At 35.9% G+C, this 24807-nt stretch overlaps 1 pseudogene; it reads left to right on the top strand.

Annotated features, from left to right (window-relative positions):
• The first annotated feature begins 12039 nt into the window (after nucleotides 1–12039).
• LOC116589941 lies at nucleotides 12040–12744 on the top strand (annotated as a pseudogene).
• Nucleotides 12745–24807: the final 12063 nt, after the last annotated feature.

Genomic DNA, 24807 nt, shown 5'->3' with positions numbered 1-24807 from the left:
TTCTTTGATTCAGAAAGGCTCCAGAAGTTCTTTTATACAAAGAGAATAAATAAAAATAAAGCCACAATTAGCACTGATGATTTCCTATTTCTATTTGATGAATAATAGTTGAACTTATGAAAATATATAATATTAAACATATCAGCATCACTCTCTATAATTTGAAATTAATTTATGTGTCACATCACTTTGAAACAGTATAGCTATACAGCAATTAAAAAGCATATGAAGGAGTAGAAATTTTATTTTCTATTTTTTTATTCTGGTAAATGACCCTTTTTTATCAATTGATCTTGATTGTTACTAATTTGCTTATGTGGAAAAATTAGATAAGTAGTTATATTAGTATTTATCTTGCCTCTTGAGATTATCATGCAACAATGTCTAAGAAATATGCAATTTGAAAGATAAGGAAATTGTATTGTTGTATATCAGTGAGGTAACTTATTAAGGTCATTCCATGTTTCTAAAATGAAGAAAGAAATATAAACACACACACACACACACACACACACACACACACATACAACATAGGGCTAATTTGTATATGAAAGAAAGTCCTTTAATTCATCAAAAATTGTTTTGCTTTTTTGGATGCCTGGGTGGCTCAGATGGTTAATCATCCAATTCTTGGTTTCAGTTCAGGTCATGATCTCAGGATTGTGAGATCAAGCCCTGCACAGAGCTCCACACTTATCTGCTTGAGATTCTCTCCCTCTTTCTCCCTCTGCCTGTCCTCCAGCTCACACATTCTAAATAAATGAATAAAAATCTTTTAATATATAATTTTGCCTTTTATTTCTGTTGTGTAGTACACTGAGAATTTCTGGAAGCATGGACTCATCCTTAGTTCTTTATGAGCCTGTTTTCTCAATTTCTTATATTGCTATTGTTCACAGTGAGAAGTGGGTGTGTTTTGTGTAAATGTATGTATGTGATGGTTAAGAAATAAATAGTGAAATGATTCAACCCTAATATACAGATTTTGCTTCAGTTGTAACACGTCATACAAAATTGCCTTTCCTTGGTGTTTTTATTGTTCATAGGATCTAGAATGATATAAAATGATCAGTAACAATTAAGTGAGCAGTATGTGCTATACTGTGTTCTAAGTGTTTCATATTTATTAATGCATTTATTAATGCTCATAGCAATCCCATGAAGGCAGGATTATTATTATTATTATTATTATTTTGCATATAAGAGAACTAAGGCATAGAAGTATTTAATAACTTACAGTTACACAGCTAACAAAGGTCAAAGCTGGTATTCAAGCCCAGTCAATCTGATTCTGAATCTAGGCCCATTCCAATGTACATGTTAAACCAAATAAAAACATTAAGTTAGTACATGGGAAGAAGAGAATTCAGAGCAGTGAGTAAGAGGAATGGTACCTTTAGAAAAGGGACTGAATGAAGATAGGAAGGTACATAGAGAGTATCTGTTCTCTTTTCTCCAATGACCTGTAACTTTCTCCTTTTTATTTCTACTTGGGTCCTAGTCAAAATATCCTACCACCATTCTCCAACCTTTATTCCCTCAACTACTTTCTTATTTAAGATATTATTAAGAACTGGATAATGCATATAAATTAGGGCAAATAAATATGAAAGTGATGTTCTTGTCAGTCAACCTCCAGGACTAGACAGAGTGGATGTTGAATGAAAGCAGTGGGTCTGGAAGAGGATAGTCACCCAGCGCATGTTCTTCAAAGGGCTGTGTTTCATGATTATCCAGTGAGTGAGCAAGAATTGTGCTTTGGAGACCTTTGTGAAAGTAATTTTTTTTTTAGAAAAAGATTTTATTTTTTTGTTTGTTTGTTTAGAGGAAGCCAGTAGGGGGAGGGGCCAAAGGAGAGGGAGAGAGAGAATTTCAAGCAGACTGCATGCTGAGTGTGAAGCCTGATGCAGGGCTTGATCTCACCATTCTGACTGAGATCAAGACCTAAACTGAAATCAAGGGTTGGTTGCTCACTGACTGATGAGCCAGGTGCCCCAAAAGTAATTTTAATAATTAGGTGCTCTTTGGAGAAATGAGAATGGGATATGAAATGAATATGCCAACTACAATTTGGGAATACCTTTGCTACATGGAATTTCATGCCCCATGATACAACAGAGAAACTTGCATATGGAATGAATACAGTGAAGTATAATGCAGTTAATACAAATAAAGCCTATTTTATAGCTTTATTTGCCTTTTCATTTTATTTTAGAGGGAAAACTGGCATTCATTTATGTTGATAGCTTTCCCAACATTTGTTTTTCTTATTTCTCTTTTTCCTTTCCCAAGCAAATCTCTAAAACTATTTCTTTAATTCTACACTTAATATACCTGTTCTTGTATGATGAGTGAATAAAGGCAATATAAATGAAAGGAAAGAATGCATATAGTTTAGACAAAAATTCTGTTAGTGAAGAAAAATTTCTTCCTCTTGAATAATCAACTGCATATTTTATTGTAATTATTTTACTCAATTTATAATGTACTTTGGAGGAAACTGAAGGTAGTATAATTATATATTTAACTAGGAAGGAACTTTGAAAACATTTATTCCCCACAACTTCATTAGTAAATGAAAAATCTAGATCCCCATAAAGTAAATTTCGCAGGTCTTAGACACAGGACTACCCTAAAGAGATGCAGTATTAGGTGAGAGGGTGTATGTGTAGGATTCTGGCCAGGCACAGAATGAGCACCAAGACAGCATGCACTGTATCTGAATCATTCATGTAAATCCAAGATTACAAATCAAGAATTTTCCATGTAAATCCCCATTAGGAAAGGAACAAGCCAAAACTTGTTTTATTAAGTAGTTGGATATGAGCATTTCTGCTCTTCCTCACGTGTATACAATATATATTACTTAATGTAAGACTAACTTATTCAAGTAAATATTTCCTCATTATAGGCACTTGAAGAGAAAAATAAAAATTTCAATCTCCAATGATTTTTGTTTTTCAAAATTTATGCATACTTACTGTAAAATACTGAAGGACCTCAAAAACATTAGGCTAAGTAAAAGAAGCCTGATACAAAAGGCCACACGTATGATTTTATTTCTATGAAATGTCTTCTAAACAAGTCTATAGAGACAGAAAGTGTATCACTTTCAGCTATGGAGTGAGTATAAATGGGCTGTCTTTCCTTTCTGTGATGATAAAATTATTTAAAATAAGACTGTGGTGATGGTTGCGTAACTTTGTGAATATAATAATAATCACTGACTCTGGTGAATGTTGTGAAGTGTGTAAACCTGGCAATTCACAGACCTGTACCCTTGGGGCTAATACTACATTATATTTTAATAAAAAATTTAAAAATTTTTAAAAATCCTCAATGAAATATATATTGAAATCAGGTGAATTTCATAGTATATGAGTTATAGTTGAGTAAAACTGAAACTACTATTTTTTTTGCTTTTATTCTTAAGGTTTAAGTATCATTAATATATTAGCTTAGTATTTTTCAATAGTATGCATACTATTGAGCTACTTGTGTTTAAATTTATTGTACTATGAGACAATCAATGACATGCTGCATATCCAATACAACTGTTTCTAAATTTCTTAATGTCCCCTATTCGGATTACATTTTTGACAGCCTTATACATTTGGAAACTACTCTCTTTTTGTTAAAAGTTTTTCTTGATATTTTCTGACTATTTAGAATACTCATATGAGTTTCCTGAATTATTCCATTTCCTTCCAAGATATGAACATCTTGGAAGGACTTCTCCCTCTTTATTCCTAAGATATTATTTGTATTTACGGTGTAATGGTCAGTTTTAGGCAGAGAGATTCTGCCTATTCAGCTCTGGTCATTAATTCTCCCTCACCTGCTTTTTCTCCAGCATTCATTATGATGTGCTTATTTACATGTATTGTTAGCACCTGAAATGATGAAATGAAAAATACTGCTATTGTGTTTTTAAAAAATTTAAAAAGATGAATTTCTAGCTATTATGTTGTTTTCAATGCTAGTGTGTTACCAGGATCCTCACAATTTGCTTTTCTTAATTTTAGTCATCATTTTTAATCACTGACCATCTCCAGTCATGTTTTACTCATCAATATCATGTTGAGAGCATATATTCTTTAAATTTGTATAAAAATTCTTGCTTCTACATCATTGTGTTACAGTATGTGATCTCCCAGTGAGAGAGGATTTTTTAAGAGATTTTATTATTTGAGAGAGAGAGAGAGAATGCATGTAAATGGAGGATGGAAGAGAGGGAGGGAGAAGCAGACTCCCTCCTGAGCAGGGAGCCTGATGTGGGGCTAGATTCCAGACTCTGGGATCATGACCTGAGCTGAAGGCAGATGCTTAACTGACTGTGACACCCAGGCAACCATGAGAGAGGATTTGATGTCCCAAAATCCACAGCCTTTTCCTTCCAGCCAACAGAAAATTAATTAAAATACTGTTTTCAGTAAATTAAACCTCTAACAAATTAGCTCTCTATGATGTTTCCACTTACCAGTTCTAAAGGCAAAGTATGAAGAACAATATGTTCACTGGCTTAATCAAAATTAAAAATCTGCTTTGCACTCTCTGCGATGCTCTGTATGTGGATGTATATACTATTTTCTGCTTCTTTTATAAAGATGTGAATCACTTGGAGGCAGATGTGTTGGAGCTCTGGGAATCCAAATTTCAGTGGGAGTTGTTACAGCATGGTGGCTGCTGCCTTAGTATGACCAGGAGAGATGTTTACCCTTAATTTCTAGCCTTGCAGCACACTGTGGTTCTCTTGGAGTATTGGCTTGATTACAACGGATGTGAGAATGTTGGTTGGTTGGTTGTGCTATAGGAATTGTAGACATCTTTGAACTAATGGATGCTTATTTTCCCTCATATTACTCCAAGCTATCCTCTTACCTTCTTTATAACAACACTGGACGATTTTTAGATAAATAATCTTCAGACTTATCTGAGTATAACACCCTTAACATAAAAATAGATATCTGTATGTTATAAATTTACTACTGGCAGCATATATTATGTACAACATTATTCAGGAAGTAGAAATTTTAAAAGGGAATGTTAAAATAAATTATGGTAAATAATTTAAAATTTGAAATGATGCAACTGTTTTATGGTCACCAAAATTTAATAATTATTTTTTTAGTGTATGAGATTTTTCAAGAATACCTATATGGCCCCAAAAAGATTCATAGTCATTGTCCCTTTTACTATAAAATGCTTGAGTAAATTCTTGTTCCACAAGTATTTCTTTTATAAAATTAATCATAAATGATGATCTTGGCATACTTCACATCACAGGCTTCAAAGATTATTTCAATAACTTGCCAACAAAAGATGTCACAAATAACTTTCCAATTGGTTGATATCACTCTCACTTCTATGGAAGTTCTTATTTAATTCCAGTCAAATTCACCACTTAACTCAAAGGTTAATGTAGTTTTTGTCATAGGCATTGCATTTATTATAGGAATCATTAGAGTTGGTGAAAGACTATTAGCATGTTAAAATCATCCATACTTTGTATAACACAAGACTCCTTGCTGTAAGACAAATCCGATTCTACCACAAATAATTAAACTTGCAAATCATTAGAAATAGTTTTCTTTATAGGTTTTGATATTGTTTGCTGATAAGATATGCATTTTATTTATTGCCATATTGACTATTTAAACCATTTTTAAGTGGCCAAAAAGATAATTATTTTCTCAGTAGATTGTGGCTTTTACACTTTTTGTATTAGTCAAAAACATTTAAGAACACTTTACTACATTTAGTGAAAAATCTAAACCATTTCTTCACTGGTGAGTATTAATATTAAATTTTTTTAATTTCTAAGGATATTTATTTTAGAAAGAGATTGAGAGAGAGAGATAAAGCGAGAGAGAGAGTGAGTGAGTGTGAGTCAGAAGAGGGACTAAGGGAGAAGGAGAGAATCTAGGCTGACTCCATGGTAAGCCTGGTGTCTGACCCAGAGTTTGATATGACCCTGACACCATGACCTGAGCTGAAATCAAGAGCTGGACACTCAGTCTATCAAGCCACCCATATACCCCAATTTTATGTCTTTTATTTTTACTTTTTTTAGTTTATGTTTTATTTATTTTCAACATAACAGTATTCATTATTTTTGCACCACACCCAATGCTCCATGCAATCTGTGCCCTCCACAATACCCACCAACTGGCTCCCCCAACTTCCCACCCCTACCCCTTCAAAACCCTCAGGTTGTTTTTCAGAGTCCATAGTCTATCATGGTTCATCTCCCCTTCCAATTTCCCTCAATTGCCTTCTCCTCTCCATCTCACCATGTCCTTCTGTTATTTGTTATGCTCCACAAATAAGTGAAACCATATGATAATTGACTCTCTCTGCTTGATTTATTTCACTCAGCATAATCTCTTCCAGTCCCGTCCGTCTTGCTACAAAAGTTGGGTATTCATCATTTCGGATGGAGGCATAATACTCCATAATGTATATGGACCACATCTTCCTTATCCATTCGTCCGTTGAAGGGCATCATGGTTCTTTCCACATCATCCACTTTTATTTAAACTTCCAATCAATGACAGTTGCTTCAGCCTTAAAACTCATCTATCCTTCATTAAAATTAAGACATTCTCCCTTTTTTCTCCAAAAGGAAAGCTAAACATTCTCATAGATTACTATATCCCTCTTAGTTTAGTTTTGGGATTTCCTCTAGTTTAGTTATAATCCTGCAGGAATTTTCTGTAATCTAGAGACTAAATGGTAAAGCTAATCACCAGCATCTTGGTGAGGAAAGATAAAAGAAAAAAATGAATTTGAGATTTCTTAATAAATACCGTAAATACACAATTTTACCATAATACACAATTCAGGTGGAAAATATTCTTAGTTACTATAATCATCATTTTCCTACTAATGAGTCATGAGACTCAATTATCCATCGTTGTCTTCTTTTACTGCCAGTTGCTTAATTCTCTGGTCTTTGTCTGTATCTCTGATGATGGTGATTCTTCACTTGTTGGAGTGAACCAAATTTAAAACGATATTGACTTATGTCCTTCTCACTTACTTAATACATGAAATATATATAAAATATGAAATATAAGAATTATTTATATTAGTTATATTAGTTTTAATTATATTGGTTATATTAGTTTCAGGTGTACAATATATTGATTTAGCTGTTCTATATATTAATCAATGTTCATCATGATACATGTAGTCAACATTTGTCTCCATACAATATTATGCTTGTGCACTGTTGGTGGAAATGTAAATTGAGTCACCACTATGAAAAACATTTTCATTTGCTTTTATTACTTGGTGTGGAAATATTATGAGGCATCACAGACAATCACTTTAGTCTCATACATGATCTTCCCTACCCTACTGAGTAACACTAATCCTCGTATACCTTGATAATTGGGATCAGTCTTTTCAGCTGTCTTAATAAGTTCTTCTGTTAAATCAGTGGTTTTAGAAGACTGGAAATGCTAGTGAGTATTTATATTCAGATCAATGGGAAATTATTTTTTCCTCTTGTTGGAAAGAGTCATTTATTGGGAACATGTAAAAGAAGCCACAAGAAAAAAAATATATGTATGTTCTTAATATTTAGAGAGAAAATCTGTTGCAAATGCATAGATTTTGAAGTTAGAGGTAGGATCTGATTCTTGGTCTAGTACTTAAAATTTCTGTAGCAAGTTCATTAAATTTTATAATGTTCAGTTTTCTACTAAGAATATGTTAATAATATGCTCTATTTTCATTGCTGTAAGGTTAAGAGAATGCCCATGTGAGGTGCCAGATCTTAGAACTCAGTGAATACTAAGTAGTTGATAAGAAGCTGAAAATTACAATATATATGAATGTGATTATATTGGAATGGTTTATATTTATATGCATAATTCCAGATGTTTGATATCCCAAATGTGACTTATGGTTAATAAAGAATCACACATCTCAGTATTTTTGGATGATGATGTCAACAATGATGATGATACTTTTGATGATTATAATGTTTCAATTAAAAAGTTGTTCTACAGGCAACCATCTCAGGTCCCATTCTTCTTCAGGAGCTTTGTACTATCACTTGACTATTGTTCAGTAAAACTTTGCTTTGCTGCTGACCACAAAAAAAAAAAAAAAAAAAAAGTTTCTGGAACTCACTTGCTTGGTTTTTATTTTTCTTACTTCTTTCATGTCTTTATTCCTGAATGTGTAGATGATTCTATTTTAAAGGGAAGTGAAAAATGTGTAATTCATGGAGAGGTTCTTACTTATGGAGACCCTGCTGAATGGTCATATGTAAATAAAGATGCAAGGTCCAAAGAACAGTACCACCACAGTGGTGTGGGCTGAAAGAGTGGACAGATCTTTGGAAGACCCACTGGAGGAGTGATCCTGGACAGTAATCAGAATTATGCTATCAGAGATGAACAGAAAGATAAAATACATTAAAGTCAGTGGTCCACTGAATGCAATGACTAATAGCTCCAAGATGTAAATATTGATACAGGCAAGCCTGATGACTTGAGGCAGATCACACACACACACACACACACACACATACAACTATTCACAACATTGGGGCCACATAATAGTGAAGTTACTGTGAACACCTTTTAGCTCATAGTTTGCACAAACCAGTGGTCAGGACACAAGTACAAGTCCGATGCAAACATGGTGGCTCATGATAGTTTTGTAATGGAAGGATTTACATATGGCAATGAATCTATCAGTTGCCATGGCTACAAGCAACATCATCTCACTTCCACCTAAAAGGTGAAGGAAGAACATCTGGACCATGCAAACTTCTTAAAAGCCTTATAATCAGTAATTAGGTCACAGATCATTTTAGGAGTAGCAAAGGAGGCCAGGGACATATCAATAAATGAGAGTTTGGCCCATAAGAAGTACATGGGAGAGTTTAAGTGAGAGTCCAATTTTACTCCAAAGATAATGAGTTTACCTAATACAGTGACTATTTAGATAATTGAAAAGAAAAAACAACCTGTAACTCATGAAACTGTAACTGCCAGGAAAATAAACTCAAGACACCATGGAGTTGATTTTGTTTCTCCATTTGTTGGCCTGTTGGCATATTTTACCTAACACAAAACAAAACAAAACTAAAATAGAATAAAGTCTGTAAATTGAAGTTGGGAGAGGAAACACATATTCAGTTAACTTTATTCTTAAAATCCACTGAAATGTGCAAAAAGAATTGAAAGTGTTGAACAATACTGAGTCCAAAAATTTTTGAAAAAAGGAATGCAAGTTGGTGCAACCACTTTGGAAAACAGTGTGGCGATTCCTTAGGGAATTAAATACAGAGCTACCCTATGACCCTGCAATTGCATTACTGAGTATTTACCCCAAAGATACAGATGTAGTGAAAAGAAGGGCCATCTGTACCCCAATGTTCATAGCAGCAATGGCCACAGTCTCCAAACTCTGGAAAGAACCAAGATGCCCTTTAACAGATGAATGGATAAAGAAGATATGGTCCATATATACTATGAAGTATTATGCCTCCATCAAAAAGGATGAATACCCAACTTTTGTATCAACATGGATGGGACTAGAAGAGATTATGCTGAGTAAAAAAAGTCAAGCAGAGAGAGTCAGTTATATGGTTTTGCTTATTTTTGGAGCATAAGGAATAACACAGAGAACATGGGAAGATGGAGAGGTGAAGTGAGTTGGGGGAAATTGGAGGGGGAGATGAACCATGAGGGACTGTGGATTCTGAGGAAGAAACTGAAGGTTTTGGAGAGGAGGGGATTGGGAGGTTGGGTGAGCCTGGTGGTGGGTATTATTGAGGACGCATATTGCATGGGGCACTGGATGTGGTGCAAAAGCAATGAATTCTGGAACACTGAAAAGAAATTAAAAAAATAACTTTTGTAGCAGCATGGATGGGACTGGAAGAGATTATGCTGAGTGAAACAAGTCAAGCAGAGAGAATCAATTATCATGTGGTTTCACTTATTTGTGGAGCATAACAAATAGCATGGAGGACAAGGGGAGATGGAGAGGAGAAGGGAGTTGGGGGAAATTGGAAGGGGAGGTGATCCATGAGAGACTATGGACTCTGAAAAACAATCTGACGATTTTGAAGGGGCGGGGTGTGGGAGGTTGGGGGAAACAGGTGGTGGGTATTGGAGAGAGCACAGATTGCATGGAGCACTGGGTGTGGTGCAAAAACAATTAATAGTGTTACACTGAAAAGAAATTTTTAAAACTTTTTTTAAAATAAAATAAAATAAATAAAATTTAAGAGAAGATATTGCCAAATATATAAAAAGAAATCTTAGCTGAGGTTATGAGGGATTTCTGACCAAAATGGAGACATTTGAACAAGATTGAAGTCAGCAATACCTAACTCATATCTGCACTAATCTTGAGAAAAGTGGTTTCTGAGTTGGTGAAAGAATTTAGAAATTCCTTGCCCCCTTTTTAGAGGATAAGGTGTAGATTTATTGGTCATCCATGAACAAAGAAGAGGTTTTATCTTGAAATCTATTTCTATGCTGCATTAGAGTAAGGGGCATATCATTGAAGGAGAGGCTAAATGATTTTCTAACTAAAAAGCAGGACCAAGAAAAATGAAATTAAGTATATGGAATATAGAATATGGAGAATCTAGGTGTCAGTTCTGTAGTGGCTGCTGAAAGTCAGATGAGCATCAATAATAAGCACTATGAGTTTTAGACAGTTGATTCTATGGTTGGCCAAATTGAGATGGCTTCTCACCTTTTCCGTAAGGTGGAGAAATGGCTCAGATGTTTGGGTGTTCTCCAATAGGCTCTGACTTAACCTCCAAGCCTATATGAAGTTAGTAGATAGGGAAGTATTGTGATCAGGTATGGCAGAAATAAATGCTTGCTGCTAGTTTCCTGCTGCCTTGGTTAAGTTACCTTCCTTGTCCAGTGGCTAAACATCCTAATAGATTTGGTATAACTTCCATATTATTTGCAAGAGATTATGGTTATAGAGTTCTGATAAACAAAGGAGCATCTGTAGGGAATAGATCCATGTGCTTCTAGATGACTAAGGCAGACCCATGTGGAATGACATCCATTTAAACGTGAATGATGCCAGCCAGAATTTTTTTTTTCTTTTTGAGAAAGCAAATAAAAGTTTATTGATTAACAAGAAAAATTGTTCATGATAGATTATGAAATACAAAAGGCAAGTTATACTGCAGTTTATACAAGTTGATTCCCTTTTTTGGTGAGCAAAAGAAATGTCTCTGTGCATAGGAAAATGGTCTGGAAATGTGCATACCAAACTGATGACGTAAATTATATTTGGGAGGTAGAATTATGGGTAATCATAACTTTCTTATATATGCTTGTATGCCTCTTCCATTCTTGATAACAAGGATCTATTAGTTTGGTAATTAAAAAATAAAATAAATCATTTCATGGGCCTCCTGCTATTCAAATTATGAACCTAAGAAATTGCAAATAAATGGACTGAACATTCTTTTTGATGAAGAATAAGGTACTCAATGTAAACACGAAGTACTGGACACACAGCTTTATGGGGAAGAATTAGAATCAGTCATACCCAGGTAAGGATTGATGAGAAATCCAGGGAGTAGAGATGGTCCCTTTGCCCCAGGGGTCCTCAGTCTTCATTTAACCAGGAGAGCTTGTTACAATACAGAGTGCTGAGCCTTGGCCCCAGAATTTTTGATTCTGTGGGTATGGGGTGGGATGAAAGGTTTGTATTTCTAGTAAGTTCCCTACTGCTTGTTTGAGAACCAGCCACACTTGGGAGCCCCAGCCCCAGCTGGAAGTTAATACAGAATAATATGTTCACGTGGTGTGGCTACTATACAGCTATTATTTGAAAGTTGAAAAGAGCCTGGCCTATAAAACCATTTAGGCCCAGAGCTTTTGAGGACTGTTACTCAGACTTGATTTGTCATGCTATAGTCTCCTCAAACCAGACAAAAATATTGAAGCAAAGTATCAAGAAGGTAGGACTGGGGCCCTTGCATCTCTCCGTCTAACTCAGGTTTGACTTAACCCACTCCCCCCCCCCCCCCAGAAGATGGCTGTCCCAGCAGAGTCTGGCTTGTGCCAGCAGGTGCAATGCTTTAGTACAACTGTGGTCAGGCCATTTTCCAAGCTCATGTGGCCATCTGTTCAGGTATATGATATTGAAGGTCACTGTGCCACTGCTCTTTATTCTGCTGCATCTAAACCAAGTAAACTGGAACAAGTAGAGAAAGAATTGTTGAGAGTAGCACAAATCTTGAAGGAACCCAAAATGGCTGCTTCCATTATGAATCCCTATATAAAGGGTTCTGTGAAATTGAAAAGCCTAAATGACATGAGCACAAAAGAGAGGTTTGCTCCTCTCATATCCAACCTGATCAATGTGCTTGCTGAGAATGGTCGCCTGGACAAAACCCCTGGAGTCATTTCTGCCTTTTCAAACATGATGAGCATCCACTTGGGGAGAAGTACCATGCACAGTGACCACCACATCTCCTTTAAATGAAGCCACTCTTACTTAATTAAAAACGGTCCTGAAGAGCTTCCTAAGTAAAGGCCAAGTCTTAAAATTGGAAGTTAAGACTATCTGTCAATCATGGGTGGAATGATTGTCCCTACTGGAGAGAGATACACTGAAATGTCTGTGAAAAATCAAGATCCAGAAGCTGAACAGGGCCATGTGGGAGGTTTTCTGAAAGTGTTGATTTTCTGTCAGTGAAAATTCCTAAACTTAGGCAACAATAAAATGCTTCCTGAACAGAAAAAAAAAAAAAAAAAGAAAAAGAAGATAGGATGGATATCTACAAAAAGATAGTAGTAACAGAACAAAATTTCTGAGACTTAAGAAAAATGTGAGATCTGAAAAAATGAAAAAATATGAAAAAAAAATAAAGGAGTTTATATCTGACTGAAGATCTCATTCATGGAAATAGACATAATGTAGTTTTAAAATAGTTTGAAATGTTTTAAGAATTTAGAGAAGTATAAGAACAACATAACTAATATACCATACTATTATTCATAATTAAGAAATATTTGTATTTATATATTTTTGCATCACCATTTTTAAAAAGATTTTATTTATTTATTTGACAGAGATCACAAGTAGGCAGAGAGGAAGGCAGAGAGAGTGGGAGGGAAGCACGTTCCCTGCTAAGCAGAGAGCCTGACGTGGAGCTCTATCGCAGGACCCTGGGATCATGACCTTAGCTGAAGGCAGAGGCTTTAACCAACTGAGCCACCCAGTCACCCCAGCATCACAATTTAAAATAAAAACTACTGGTATAGGTAAAGTTCATTTATCCCCTTACTATTTTGGGTGTGGCTTATAAAAATGAATAAATTCTATTATAACAAGATTCTGTGAATAAAATGTTTATTTGCTACTATAAAAATGGTGCAAGCATCAATTTCTTTTCTGTATTTGTAGATATCATTCTGCTTTTTTTTTTATTTGTTTGTTTGGTTTTTTAGATTCCACATATCAAAGAACACATTGATGGTTGCCAGAGAGATGGGGTGGGAGAGTGAGCAAATGGGTGAAGAGGAATGAAGACATAGGATTCCAGTTATGGAATGAATAAGTCATGGGAGAATAAAAGGTACAGTACAAGGTCTATAGTCAATAATATTGTAATAGGGTTGCATGGTGACAGATGGTAGCTACACTTGAGGTGATCATAACATAATATATAGATTTGTGCAATGACTAGGTTGTATGCCTGAAACTAAGGTAATATACTTAGTGTGAAATATACTCAACTTTTTAAAAATGGTACAATTAATGTAATGTACATGTTTATTTACACGTGAAAGACTTTTTCAAGACTATATCCCTATAAGTAGAATTACTAGGTCATTTTCTACTAGTCTAATAATGTCAAATTCACATAAAAGGGTTGTACAAATTTATCCAGCCACTTCTTTACAGATCTTTGTGTTTTCTTAGCTCTTATTCTAACCAATATTCCTTATTGAAGGAAGCAAAAAATGGTTCAATATTAGGAAATATCTAATAGTGATATTAAAGATATAGGTAAACAACAAAAAAATTTTAATGTCAAAAAATAAACACCCTCTTATTTATTTTTTTCATTTATATTTTTTAATTAGGCTACACATCCAGCATGGAGTGGAGCTCAATGCAGGGCTTGAACTCCACCATGAGATCAGGACCTGAAGTGGATTAAGACTCAGAAACGTAATTGAAAGAGCCACCCATGCACCCAGGACTTAATGTCTTTATTTAATATAAAAATATATTTAAGTAGGCCCCATGCCCTCTGTGGAACCCGTCAAATGAGGGGCTTGAACTCTCAACCCTGAGATCAAGACCTGAGCTGAGATCAAGAGTCAGACACTCAACCAAGTGAGCCACCCAGGCAACCCTTGGCAATAAAATAAACATCTAATAAGTAGAGAGATATATTAGGTACATATATTGCAATTTTGTAATTATCTTTAAATTCTGGTAATACTCAGCATACTCATTATGTGAATCCAAGGTGAATTTCTGAGATTGACAAGTTTATTCTAAAATGTATATGAAAATGGAAAAGGCCAAGGTGAGCCAAAGCAATTTTGACAAACAAAGCTAGAGGATTTATACTATAATATAGCAAGACCTCCTATAAAGCCATAGAACAAAAGAGTTTGATGTTGGCACAGGAACCTAAAAATAAACTATTTTAACTGAAAATATCAGAAAAGCTCTATTTGCTGATGACAGCCACAAATAACAGTAAAACACATTTGTGGAGTGACAAGCAGAACTGTTCACTGTTTGAGCCAGGATGTTTGCACTGAAATATTTAATGGGTGCTGGTGGTCCTTCTTTAAGAAAAGAAGCTCTTCCTGATACCAGAATTCTACAGTATCAGTAAATGCCAGCAGTTGGCTTTATCATATTCTCCTAAAAAGATAACTTTAAAACTCATATTGCTTAACTTCTAAGGTTTGACATTTTAATATTTTCTTCTGAGTTTCTTGTCAGTTTTGCCTGATTCAAAGGTAGACTGGGGAACAGGTGAGATCACCTTCCCAGGACATAGTAAAAGCTTGCATGTAGCAGTGACTCAGCCTCTGTGTGCTTTTCCATGAAATGATGAAAGAAGAGAAGAACTTTGCCAATGTTTTACTTATGAGCTTTCCTATTAAATTCTGCCTTTTTGACTTGTGACTCTACCATGTGACATAGTGGTGCTTACCTTCATGGACTACTTACTCTACAATATTTAGAGTTACATCATTTCAAAGAATGAGGAGCCAACAGAGGGAGAAAAAGCAAGATATAATAGAAAGTATTCTCCAGACTTATGAATTCATATATAACCGTTACATATGTAACAGAAATAGAATTTGGGGTCAGTAAGGAAAATATTCACTAAATGATAATGGAGCAACTAATTCACAATCAGGGATGAAGAGATCAGATTTCCAGGCTCAATTTTCATTTGAAAATAAACTATAGAGGTATAAAAGATTTAGCTCTGTAAAAGTAAAACTATAAAATGAGTAAAAAAGGAAACCCAGGTAAATGTTTCAATGTAATGCTGCTGATAAAACATTTTTGATATGTAAATATTAGAATACATGGAGTAAAGACACAGAGTTGAGTTTCTGAAAGTGAAAAAATAAAAAGAGTGAACATAAAGTAAGAGATAAGATAAGAATATAATTTCAACAAATGACTCAAAACACTCTTATCTCTGATTAGTAGGAAAAGGTTAAAGAAACCGTGGAAAAGTGGGAAAATCATTTGGATTGGCAATTCACAGAGAAAACTACAAATATATTTAAGCACAAAAGTAATCAACCCTCGTGTGCTAAATGAGAAAAATATGTAACCAAGAATACTTTATCTAGATAGGATGTCATTGAAAATAGAAGGAGTGATAAAAAGCTTCCAGGAAAAAAAGAAATTAAAAGAACTTGTGATCACTAAAGTAGCCCTATAAGAAATGTTGAGAGAGGTCCTCTAAGCCAAGAGAGAGCCCAATAGTAATAGACCAGAAAGCAACAGAGACAATATACAGTAGCAGTCCATTTACAGGCAATACAATGGTGCTAAATTTATATCTCTCAAAGGATGTCCTGAATATAAATGGGCCAAATGCCCCAATCAAAAGACACAGGGTATCAGATTGGATAAAAAAGCAAGACCCATCTATATGCTCTCTGCAGAAGACTCATTTTAGACCCAAAGACACCTTGAGATTTAAAGTGAGGTTGTGGAAACCTTTTATCACACTAATAGACATCAAAAGAAATCTGGAATGGCAATCCTTATATTGGACAGATTATATTTCAAAACAAGGAATGTAATACGATGAAAAGGGACCTTATATCATACTTAAAAGGTATATCGAACAAGAAGATCTAGCAATTGTATATATTTATGCCCTTAACATGGGAACAGCCAATTATGTAAGCCAGTTAATAACAAAATCAAAGAAGCATATTGTCAGTAATACAATAGTAGTAGGGGACATTAACACCCCCTCACTGTAAAGCACAGATCATTTAAGCAGGATATTAAGAAGGAAATAAGGGCTTTGAATGACACACTGGACCAGATGGATTTCACACATACATTTAGAATATTCCATCCCAAAACAACAGAATATACATTCTTCTCAAGTACACATGAAACATTCTCCAGTATAGACCACATCCTGGGTCACAAATCTGATACCAGCTGGTACCAAAATATTGGGATCATTCCCTGCATATTTTTGAAACACAGTGCTTTGAAACTGGGGCTCAAACACAAGAACAATGTTGGAAAGAACTAAAATATGTGGAGGGTAAAGAGCATCCTACTAAATAATGAATGAGTCAACCAGGAAATTAAAGAAGAATTTTAAAAAATCATGGAAACAAATGAAAATGAAAACACAACTGTTCCAAAATCATTGGGATACATTAAAGGTAGTTCTAAAAAGGAAGTATATAGCAACGCATGCCTTTCTCAAGAAACAAGAAAGTTCTCAAATACACAGCCTAATCCTATATGCAAAGGAGCTAGAAAAAGAATAGCAAATGAAGCCTAACCCCAATAGGAGAAGAGAAATAATAAACATTAGAGCAGAAATCGGTGAATAGAAACCAAAAGAACAGTAGAACAGATCAAGGAAACTAGGAGCTGGTTCTCTGAAAGAATTTATAAGATTGGCAAACCACTGGCCACACTTACCAAAAAGAAAAGAGAAAGGACCCAAATAAATAAAATCATAATGAAAGAGGAAGAGATCACAACAAACACTGAAGAAATACAAACAATTACAGGAACATATTATGAGCAACTATATGCCAAAAAATTAAACAATCTGGAAGAAATGGATGCATTCCTAGAGATGTATAGACTCCCAAAACTGAACCAAGGAGGAATACAAAACCTTAACAAACCCATAACCACAAAGGAAATTGAAGCACTAATCAAAAATCTCCCAACAAACAAGAGCTCAGGGTCAGATGACTTCCCAGGGGAATTCTACCAAAAATTTAATGAAGAATTAATACCTATTTTGCTGAAGCTGTTTTAAAAAACAGAAATGGGAAGGAAAATTCCAAACTCTGTTTATGAGGCCAGCATTAGCTTGAACCCAAAACCAGGCAAAGACCCCACCAAAAAGGAGAATTACAGACCAATATCCCTGATGAATATGGATGCCAAAATCCTGAAGAAAATACTAGCCAGTGGGATCCAACAGTACATTAAAAAAGATTATTCACTACAGCCAAGAGGGATTTATTTTTGGGCTACAAGTTTGGTTCAACATCCACAAATCAATCAATTTGACACACTACATTAACAAAAGAACACAATCATATGATCCTCTCAATAGGTGCAGAAAAATCATTTGACAAAGCACAGCATCCTCTTTTGATTAAAACTCTTCACAGTGTAGGTAATAAGGGTACATATGTGACTATCTTAAAAGCCATCTATGAAAAACCCACACCAAATATCATTCTCAATGGGGAAGAACTGAGAGCTTTTTCCATAAGGTCAGGAACATGACAGAGATGTTCACTATCAGTACTGCTGTTCAACATAGCACTAGAAGTCCTAGGCTCAGCAGTTAGATAAGAAAAAGAAATAAAAGGCATTTGAATCAGCAAAAAATAAGTCACACTCTCGGTATTTGCAGATGGCATGATACTTTATGTGGAATACCCAAAAGTCTCCACCCCAAAATTGCTAGGACTCAGATAAGAATTAGTAAAAGGCAGGATATGAAATCAGTCCCTATAAATCAGTTGCACTTCTATACAGCAACAATGAGACAAAAGAAAGAGAAATTAAGGCATCAATCACATTTACAATTTCACTTCAAACAGATACCTAGGAATAAACCTAATCAAAGAGGCAAAGGAAGTATTTTCAGAAAATTATAGAATACTCAAGAAAGAAATTGAGGAAGGTTAGAAGAATTGGAAAAATGTTCCATGCTGATGGATTAGAAGAACAAATATTGTTATATTTCTATGCTACCTCAGGCAATCTACACATTCAGTGCAATCCATATGAAAATACCATCAACGTTTTTCACAGTACTGGAACAAATAATCCTAAAACCAAAGGAACAAAAGAAGACCCTGAATAGCCAAAGTAATGTTGAAAAAGAAAACCAGCAGGTGGCATCACAATTTCTGACGTCAAGGTCTATTACAAAGCTGTAATCATCAAGACAATATGGTAGGTACAAAAACAGATGCATAGATCAATGGAACAAAGTAGAGAACCCAGAATAGACGCTCAGCTCTGTGGTCACATAATGTTCAACAAAGCAGGAAAGAATATCTGATTGAAAAAAGACAGTCTCTTTCACAAACTGTGTTGGAAAAATTGGACAGACATATGCTGAAGAATTAAACTGGACTATTTCCTACAGCATACACAAAAATAGACTCAAAATGGATGAAAGACCGTAATGTGACAGGAATCCACCAAAATCCTTGAGGAGAACACAGTCAATAACTTCTTCAACCTTGGCCACAACAATTTCTTGCTGAACATGTCTCCAAAGACAAGGAAAACAAAAGAAAAATGAACTGTTGGGATTTTATTAAGATAAAAAGCTTTGCACAGAAAAAAAAAAAAAAAAAAAAAAAAAAAAAAGCAAACAAAAGTAAAAGGCAACTTACAGAATGGGAGAAGATACTTGCAAATGACATATCAAATAATAGACTAGTATCCAAAATCTTTAAAGAACTTATCAAACTCAACACCCAGATAACAAATAATCCAGTCAAGAAATGGGCAGAAGACATGAATAGACATTTCTCCAAAGAAGACATACACATGGCCAACACATACATGAAAAAGTGCTGAACATCACTTCAAATCAGGGAAATACAAATCGACACCACAATCAGATACTACCTTACACCAGTCAGAGTGGCTAAAATTAACAAGTTAAGAAATGACAGGTGTTGGCAAGGATGTGGAGAAAAGGGAACCCTCATACACTGTTGGTGGCAATGCAAGCTGGTGCAGCCACTCTGGAAAACAGTATGGAGGTTCCTCAAAAAGTTAAAAATAGAACTACCCTGGAACCCAGCAATTGTACTACGGTGTATATACCCCAAGGATACAACTGTAGTGATCTGAAGGGGCACCTGCATCCTAATGTTTATAACAGCAATGTCCATAGTAGCCAAACTAAGGAAAGAGCCCAATGTCTATTGACAGGTGCATGGATAAAGATGTGATATACATAGACAATGGAATATTACTCAGACATCGAAACAAATGAAATCTTGCCGTTTGCATCAACATGTATGGAACTAGAGAGTATTATGCTAAGCGAAATAAGTCAATCAGGGAAAGACAATTATTATATGATCTCACTGATGTGTGGAATTTAAAAAAACAAGGGGAGGTGAACCATAAGAGACTATGGACTCTGAAAAACAATCTGAGGGTTTTGAAGGGGCAGGGGGTGGGAGGTTGGGGGAACCAGGTGGTGGGTATTAGAGAGGGCATGGATTGCATGGAGCACTGGGTGTGGTGCAAAAACAATGAATATGCTGGAAAAAAAAAAAAAAAAAACAAGGTACAGGATCATAGGGGAAGAGAGAAAAAAAATGAAACAGGACAAAACCAGAGATAGAGACAAACCATAAGAGACTCCTAATCTTGGGAAACAAACTGAGGGTTGTTGGAGGGATGGGGATGGTGGGATGGGGTAATTGGGTGATAGGCACTGGGGAGAGTATGTGTTCTAATGAGCACTGGTTATTATATAAAACTGATGGCTCAGAGACTTGAGACAAATAATATATGTTAATTAATTGAATTTAAATTTAAAAATATTCAACCTTCTTGATAACTAAGGAAATATAAGTAAGAATAACAAAATACACAATTTTATTCATCACATTAAAACAGTAAATTTAATTTGGGTAAAAATGGGAGTTTAAGAATTGCTAGATACTACTTTTTGTATTTTGGTACAATATTTTTTGAAGGAAATTTGGCATTATTTTTTTTCAGGTGTTTACTTAAATCCCAGTTAGTTAACATACAGTGTAATATTAGTTTTAGGTATAGAATTTAGTAATTCATCACTTATATACCACACCCAGTGCCCATCACAATTGCTGCCCTTAATATCCATGTCCCTTCTGTCCCATCACCTCCTCCATCTCCCTTCCAGTAACCCTCAGTATTTCCTCTATAGTTGTCTGTTTCCTGTTGGCCTCTTCCTCCTCCATGCACTGTGTTCATCTGTTTCATTCCTTAAATTCCACCAACAAGCAAAATCATATGGTATTTGTCTTTTTCTGAGTGACTTATTTTACTTTGCATAATACTCTTTGGCTCCCTTGATGTCATTGCAAATGGTAATATTTTATTCTTTTGGGGGGGCTGAGTAATACTCCATTGCATACATACACCATTTCCTTTTATCTGTTCATCAGTCAGTGGACATTTGGGCTATCTATGACTGGCTATTGTTGATAATACTGCTATAAACATTGGGGTGCATGTACGCCTTTGAATTCAAATTTTTGTATCCTTTGGCTAAATACCTTGGAGTGCAATCACTGGATCCTATGGTAGGTCTATTTTTAACTTTTTGAGGATCCTCCATACCATTTCCAGAGTGGCTGCACCAGCGTGCATTCCTACCAGCAGTGTAAGAGGGTTCCCTTTTCTCCACCTCACTCACCTTTAGGGAAGTACGTATCAAAACTACAGTGAGATATCACCTCACACCTGTCAGAATGGCTAAAATTAACAACATAGGAAACAAAAAATTGTGGCATGGCATTATATTTTGATTTCACTTTGCAACATTTTAAAAAAGAACCCTCAATTCTGTGATTTATAGTAAAAGTTTTCACAGGGAAATGGTCAAATGCGTATTGTACTATTGGCTTTAATAAGTAATATTTGGAAAGCTCCTCCAAAACCGCTCATTAATAGAATGATTTAAAATGGAAATCTATATGTGCTCATATGGAAAAATGTGTAAGATCTGTTACTAAATTTCAAAATGTCATTATATTTTAAATAGATTATCACATTTTATGAAAAATATGCAATCATATACAAATTTCAGAGAAATCTCAGAGAAACAGATTCATCAAAGTATCAAGAGTGCTTACCTCTGGTCTGTCAGTTTCTAGGTTTAATGTAGTTTCTAATTTTTCTATGTCACGTTCTGTAAAATTTAATAAAGTTGAATTAGATTCTAGATAAATAATCAATGCTCCCCAAAATGTAGTTGGTATTTAGCTAGGGACTTCAATTCAGAAAATCATTTATGTTACATATAACTTTTAAGGAACTTACAAAAGAATCTAAATAACTTGCAGCTTGTGATAGTAACAGGTTATGCTAGTTTATCACCTATTTATAAAACATTTAGAGTTGCAGCAGCACTAAGGTTGATATTATGGATTTGGCAATCTATTACAGGTAGTCAGAATTGGAAATACATTCTATGTCTGTGACAAAGCAACTTCATCAAGAAAGGTAGGACATTGTCTTCTGCTGTGTTTTCCAACCAGCTTCTCCAAAGGGTCCTCTGAAAATTCCTGGGAAAATTCTTGAAAAGAAGAGCAATGAGAGAGACAAATCTATTGATATTAAACTGGGGAAGGAGACAAACCATAAGAGACTCTTAATCTCAAGAAACAAACTGAGGGTTGCTGGGGGGTGGTGGTGGAAAGGTAGGGTGTCTGGGTTATAGACACTGAGGAAAGTATATGCTACAGTGAGTGCTGTGAATTGTGTAAGTCTGATGATTCACAGACCTGTACCCATAAAGTAAATAATACATTATATGTTAATATAAATAAACAAATAAATAAAATAATCTCGCACACGCACACACACACACACACAATGTGTTAGAAAGGAGAGCAAAAATATAATTCTTTACCTTCATAAGAACATAGAATAATAAGTAGATGTAAGAAACTGGATTCTTTAATATAAGAATTTTATATAAAAAAATTCTATTTAGGATAAATTTGCAGTTATTTGGGAAAAAATAGGCTGGTGAGTTATACAGTCTTAAAAATGAATTTAATACTTTATATTCATAAAAGTTCAAGCAATAAAAGATAGAAATATATAAGCAAACAAATGCTTTATTGTAGTTTATAATATTGGCTTAGGATCACAACAAAGCCAGGAATCACAGAAATTAAATTTAATCAATCTTTTTAAAAGATTTTATTTATTTGACAGAAATCACAAGCAGGCAGAGAGCAGCAGGCAGAGAAAGAAGGGGAAGCAGACTCCCCACTGAGCAGAAAACCAAATGGATGCAGGGCTCAATCCCAGGACCCTGAGATCATGACCAGAGCCAAAGGCAGAGGCTTAACTCACTGAGCCACTCAGGTGCGCTAAAGTTAATAGATTTTATTCAGTGAAGATAAGGAAGCTCTCCATTACCTCAAAAACGTATTCAAAATTCTAAGAGCTAGAAGCTTAGTTGGAAAAAACTATCCAAGTATAAAAATAAGTCATTAATATGAAATTCTTGTAAGTTGATATGGAAAATTTGAAGAAACCTATATAAAAACAAGTCAAAGGGGGCGCCTGGGTGGCTCAATGAGTTGGGCCTCTGCCTTCAGCTCAGGTCATGATCCCAGGGTTCTGGGATCAAGCCCCTCATCAGGCTTTCTGTTCGGTGGAGAGCCTGCTTCTCCCTCTATCTGCTTGCTTCTCTGCCTACTTCTGGCTACTTGTGATTTCTCTCTTTGTCAAATAAATAAATAAATAATCTTTATTATTTTTTTTAATTTAAAAAATTTTAAGGTTGGACAAGATGGCAGGGGAGTAGGAGGAGGCGCCTTTTCAGTCAGTACCCCAAAGTGAGCTGATTACTTACCAAAGAACTCCATTCACCCATGAAATCAGCCTGAGATCAGAATCATACACGTCTGGATCTCTACAGGGGCAGAAGACACCAGTGGGCAGGTAAAGCGGAGTGGGAACGGTGGACTGATATCAGAAGATAAAAGGGGGAGGGAGCCACCAGAGGCGACTGGTTGGAAAGTAATACCCCAATACGAGCGAGAGTGCCCTGCGTCTGGGGACCAGCATTAACTTGGAGACTGATTGAAAGCACTCCAAAAGAGCAAAGGATCGCGGGGGGAAATTGTGGGAATCAGGGCGGCTAGGGACAGGGGCTTAAGTCCCTGGTCCCAGGACAGCCTCCCCTGCGCTGAGGCAGAGAGAGTGTGGCGGAGAAATCAGGTCTTGGTCCCTAAGCTGCCAGCGCGCCCGAGAATGCTTGGGTTCTGGCTCCTGTGAGGGGATGGGAGCCACGCAGGTGGGCAGAATGTGCGAACCCTACTACAAAGCCTGAGATATGCGCGCACATCCCTCATGCTCCCCTGAGAGAGTTACGAAGGCCCCATCAGCGCTCTTTGACCCGCACCATTGTTTCCAAAGCCTAAGCCTTGTGCCCCAAACACTCCCCTGACAGAAATGCGCAAAAGCCCAGCCTGGTGCTCTGGGACCTGCGCCCCGTTCTCAGTGCCTGAGACGCACGCGACCCATAGCCACCCCTGAAAGAGGCGTGCGCAACCCGGGCACTCTTAGACCCAGCAAGACCAGGCACTCCCAGCCCGGGCCTGCGGCAAAATCTCAGTGTGCGTTTGCTGCTTGGAACCTCTCTGGCAGTCGGGAGCTCCCAGACAGCCGCCACTGCCTTCGCTTTGGGTACAAGCAAAAGATCCTGCATCCCCAGGGTCTGCAACTTGGAACCTGCTCTGCCTGTGGCCAAGGGGGAACTTATTTAGGCTCTGCACCCAGACTGAGGCTTCTCTCTGAGAGCGAGATCAGGGTGCAGTTTGTTTTCCTCTAAAACTACAAAAACCATCAAAGGTGGTCAAGGTGAGAGAAAAAAAAGTGAACAAACATAAAAACCGCCAGAGAACAAATGCCTTTCAAAAAACCAGTTTCCTCAGAGCCGACCCCCTTGTGGGGGCGGGAGGACTTAATTCAGGAAACTTCATTGACTGACAACCCTCGTGGCAGGCCCCTCCCCTATAAAACAAACCAAGAAAGAAAGAAAAAAAAAAAGAGAAAAAAAAAAAGGACAACAAGAGAACAACCACTACTTCATAGGAAAACTGTTATTGTTCATTCATTCCCACTATTCTGGTTCATTTTTTTTTTTTTTACAAATAGGTAATTTTTAAAAACTATTTACCATCACAGCAAGTTGTACAGTACATCAAATAACATAATACCCTTCTAACCTGAACTTTTTGATATATACACCTATATTTTTCTTTTGCATTTTTATTTTTTGAATTCTGTTTTTTTAATTTTAGTTTAGTTTAGTCT

Source organism: Mustela erminea, chromosome 5 (assembly GCF_009829155.1).
Source record: "Mustela erminea isolate mMusErm1 chromosome 5, mMusErm1.Pri, whole genome shotgun sequence".
NCBI classification, from domain to species: domain Eukaryota; kingdom Metazoa; phylum Chordata; class Mammalia; order Carnivora; family Mustelidae; genus Mustela; species Mustela erminea.
The sequence above is the reverse complement of the archived record's forward strand: the minus strand, read 5'-3'. Positions and strand labels throughout refer to the sequence as shown.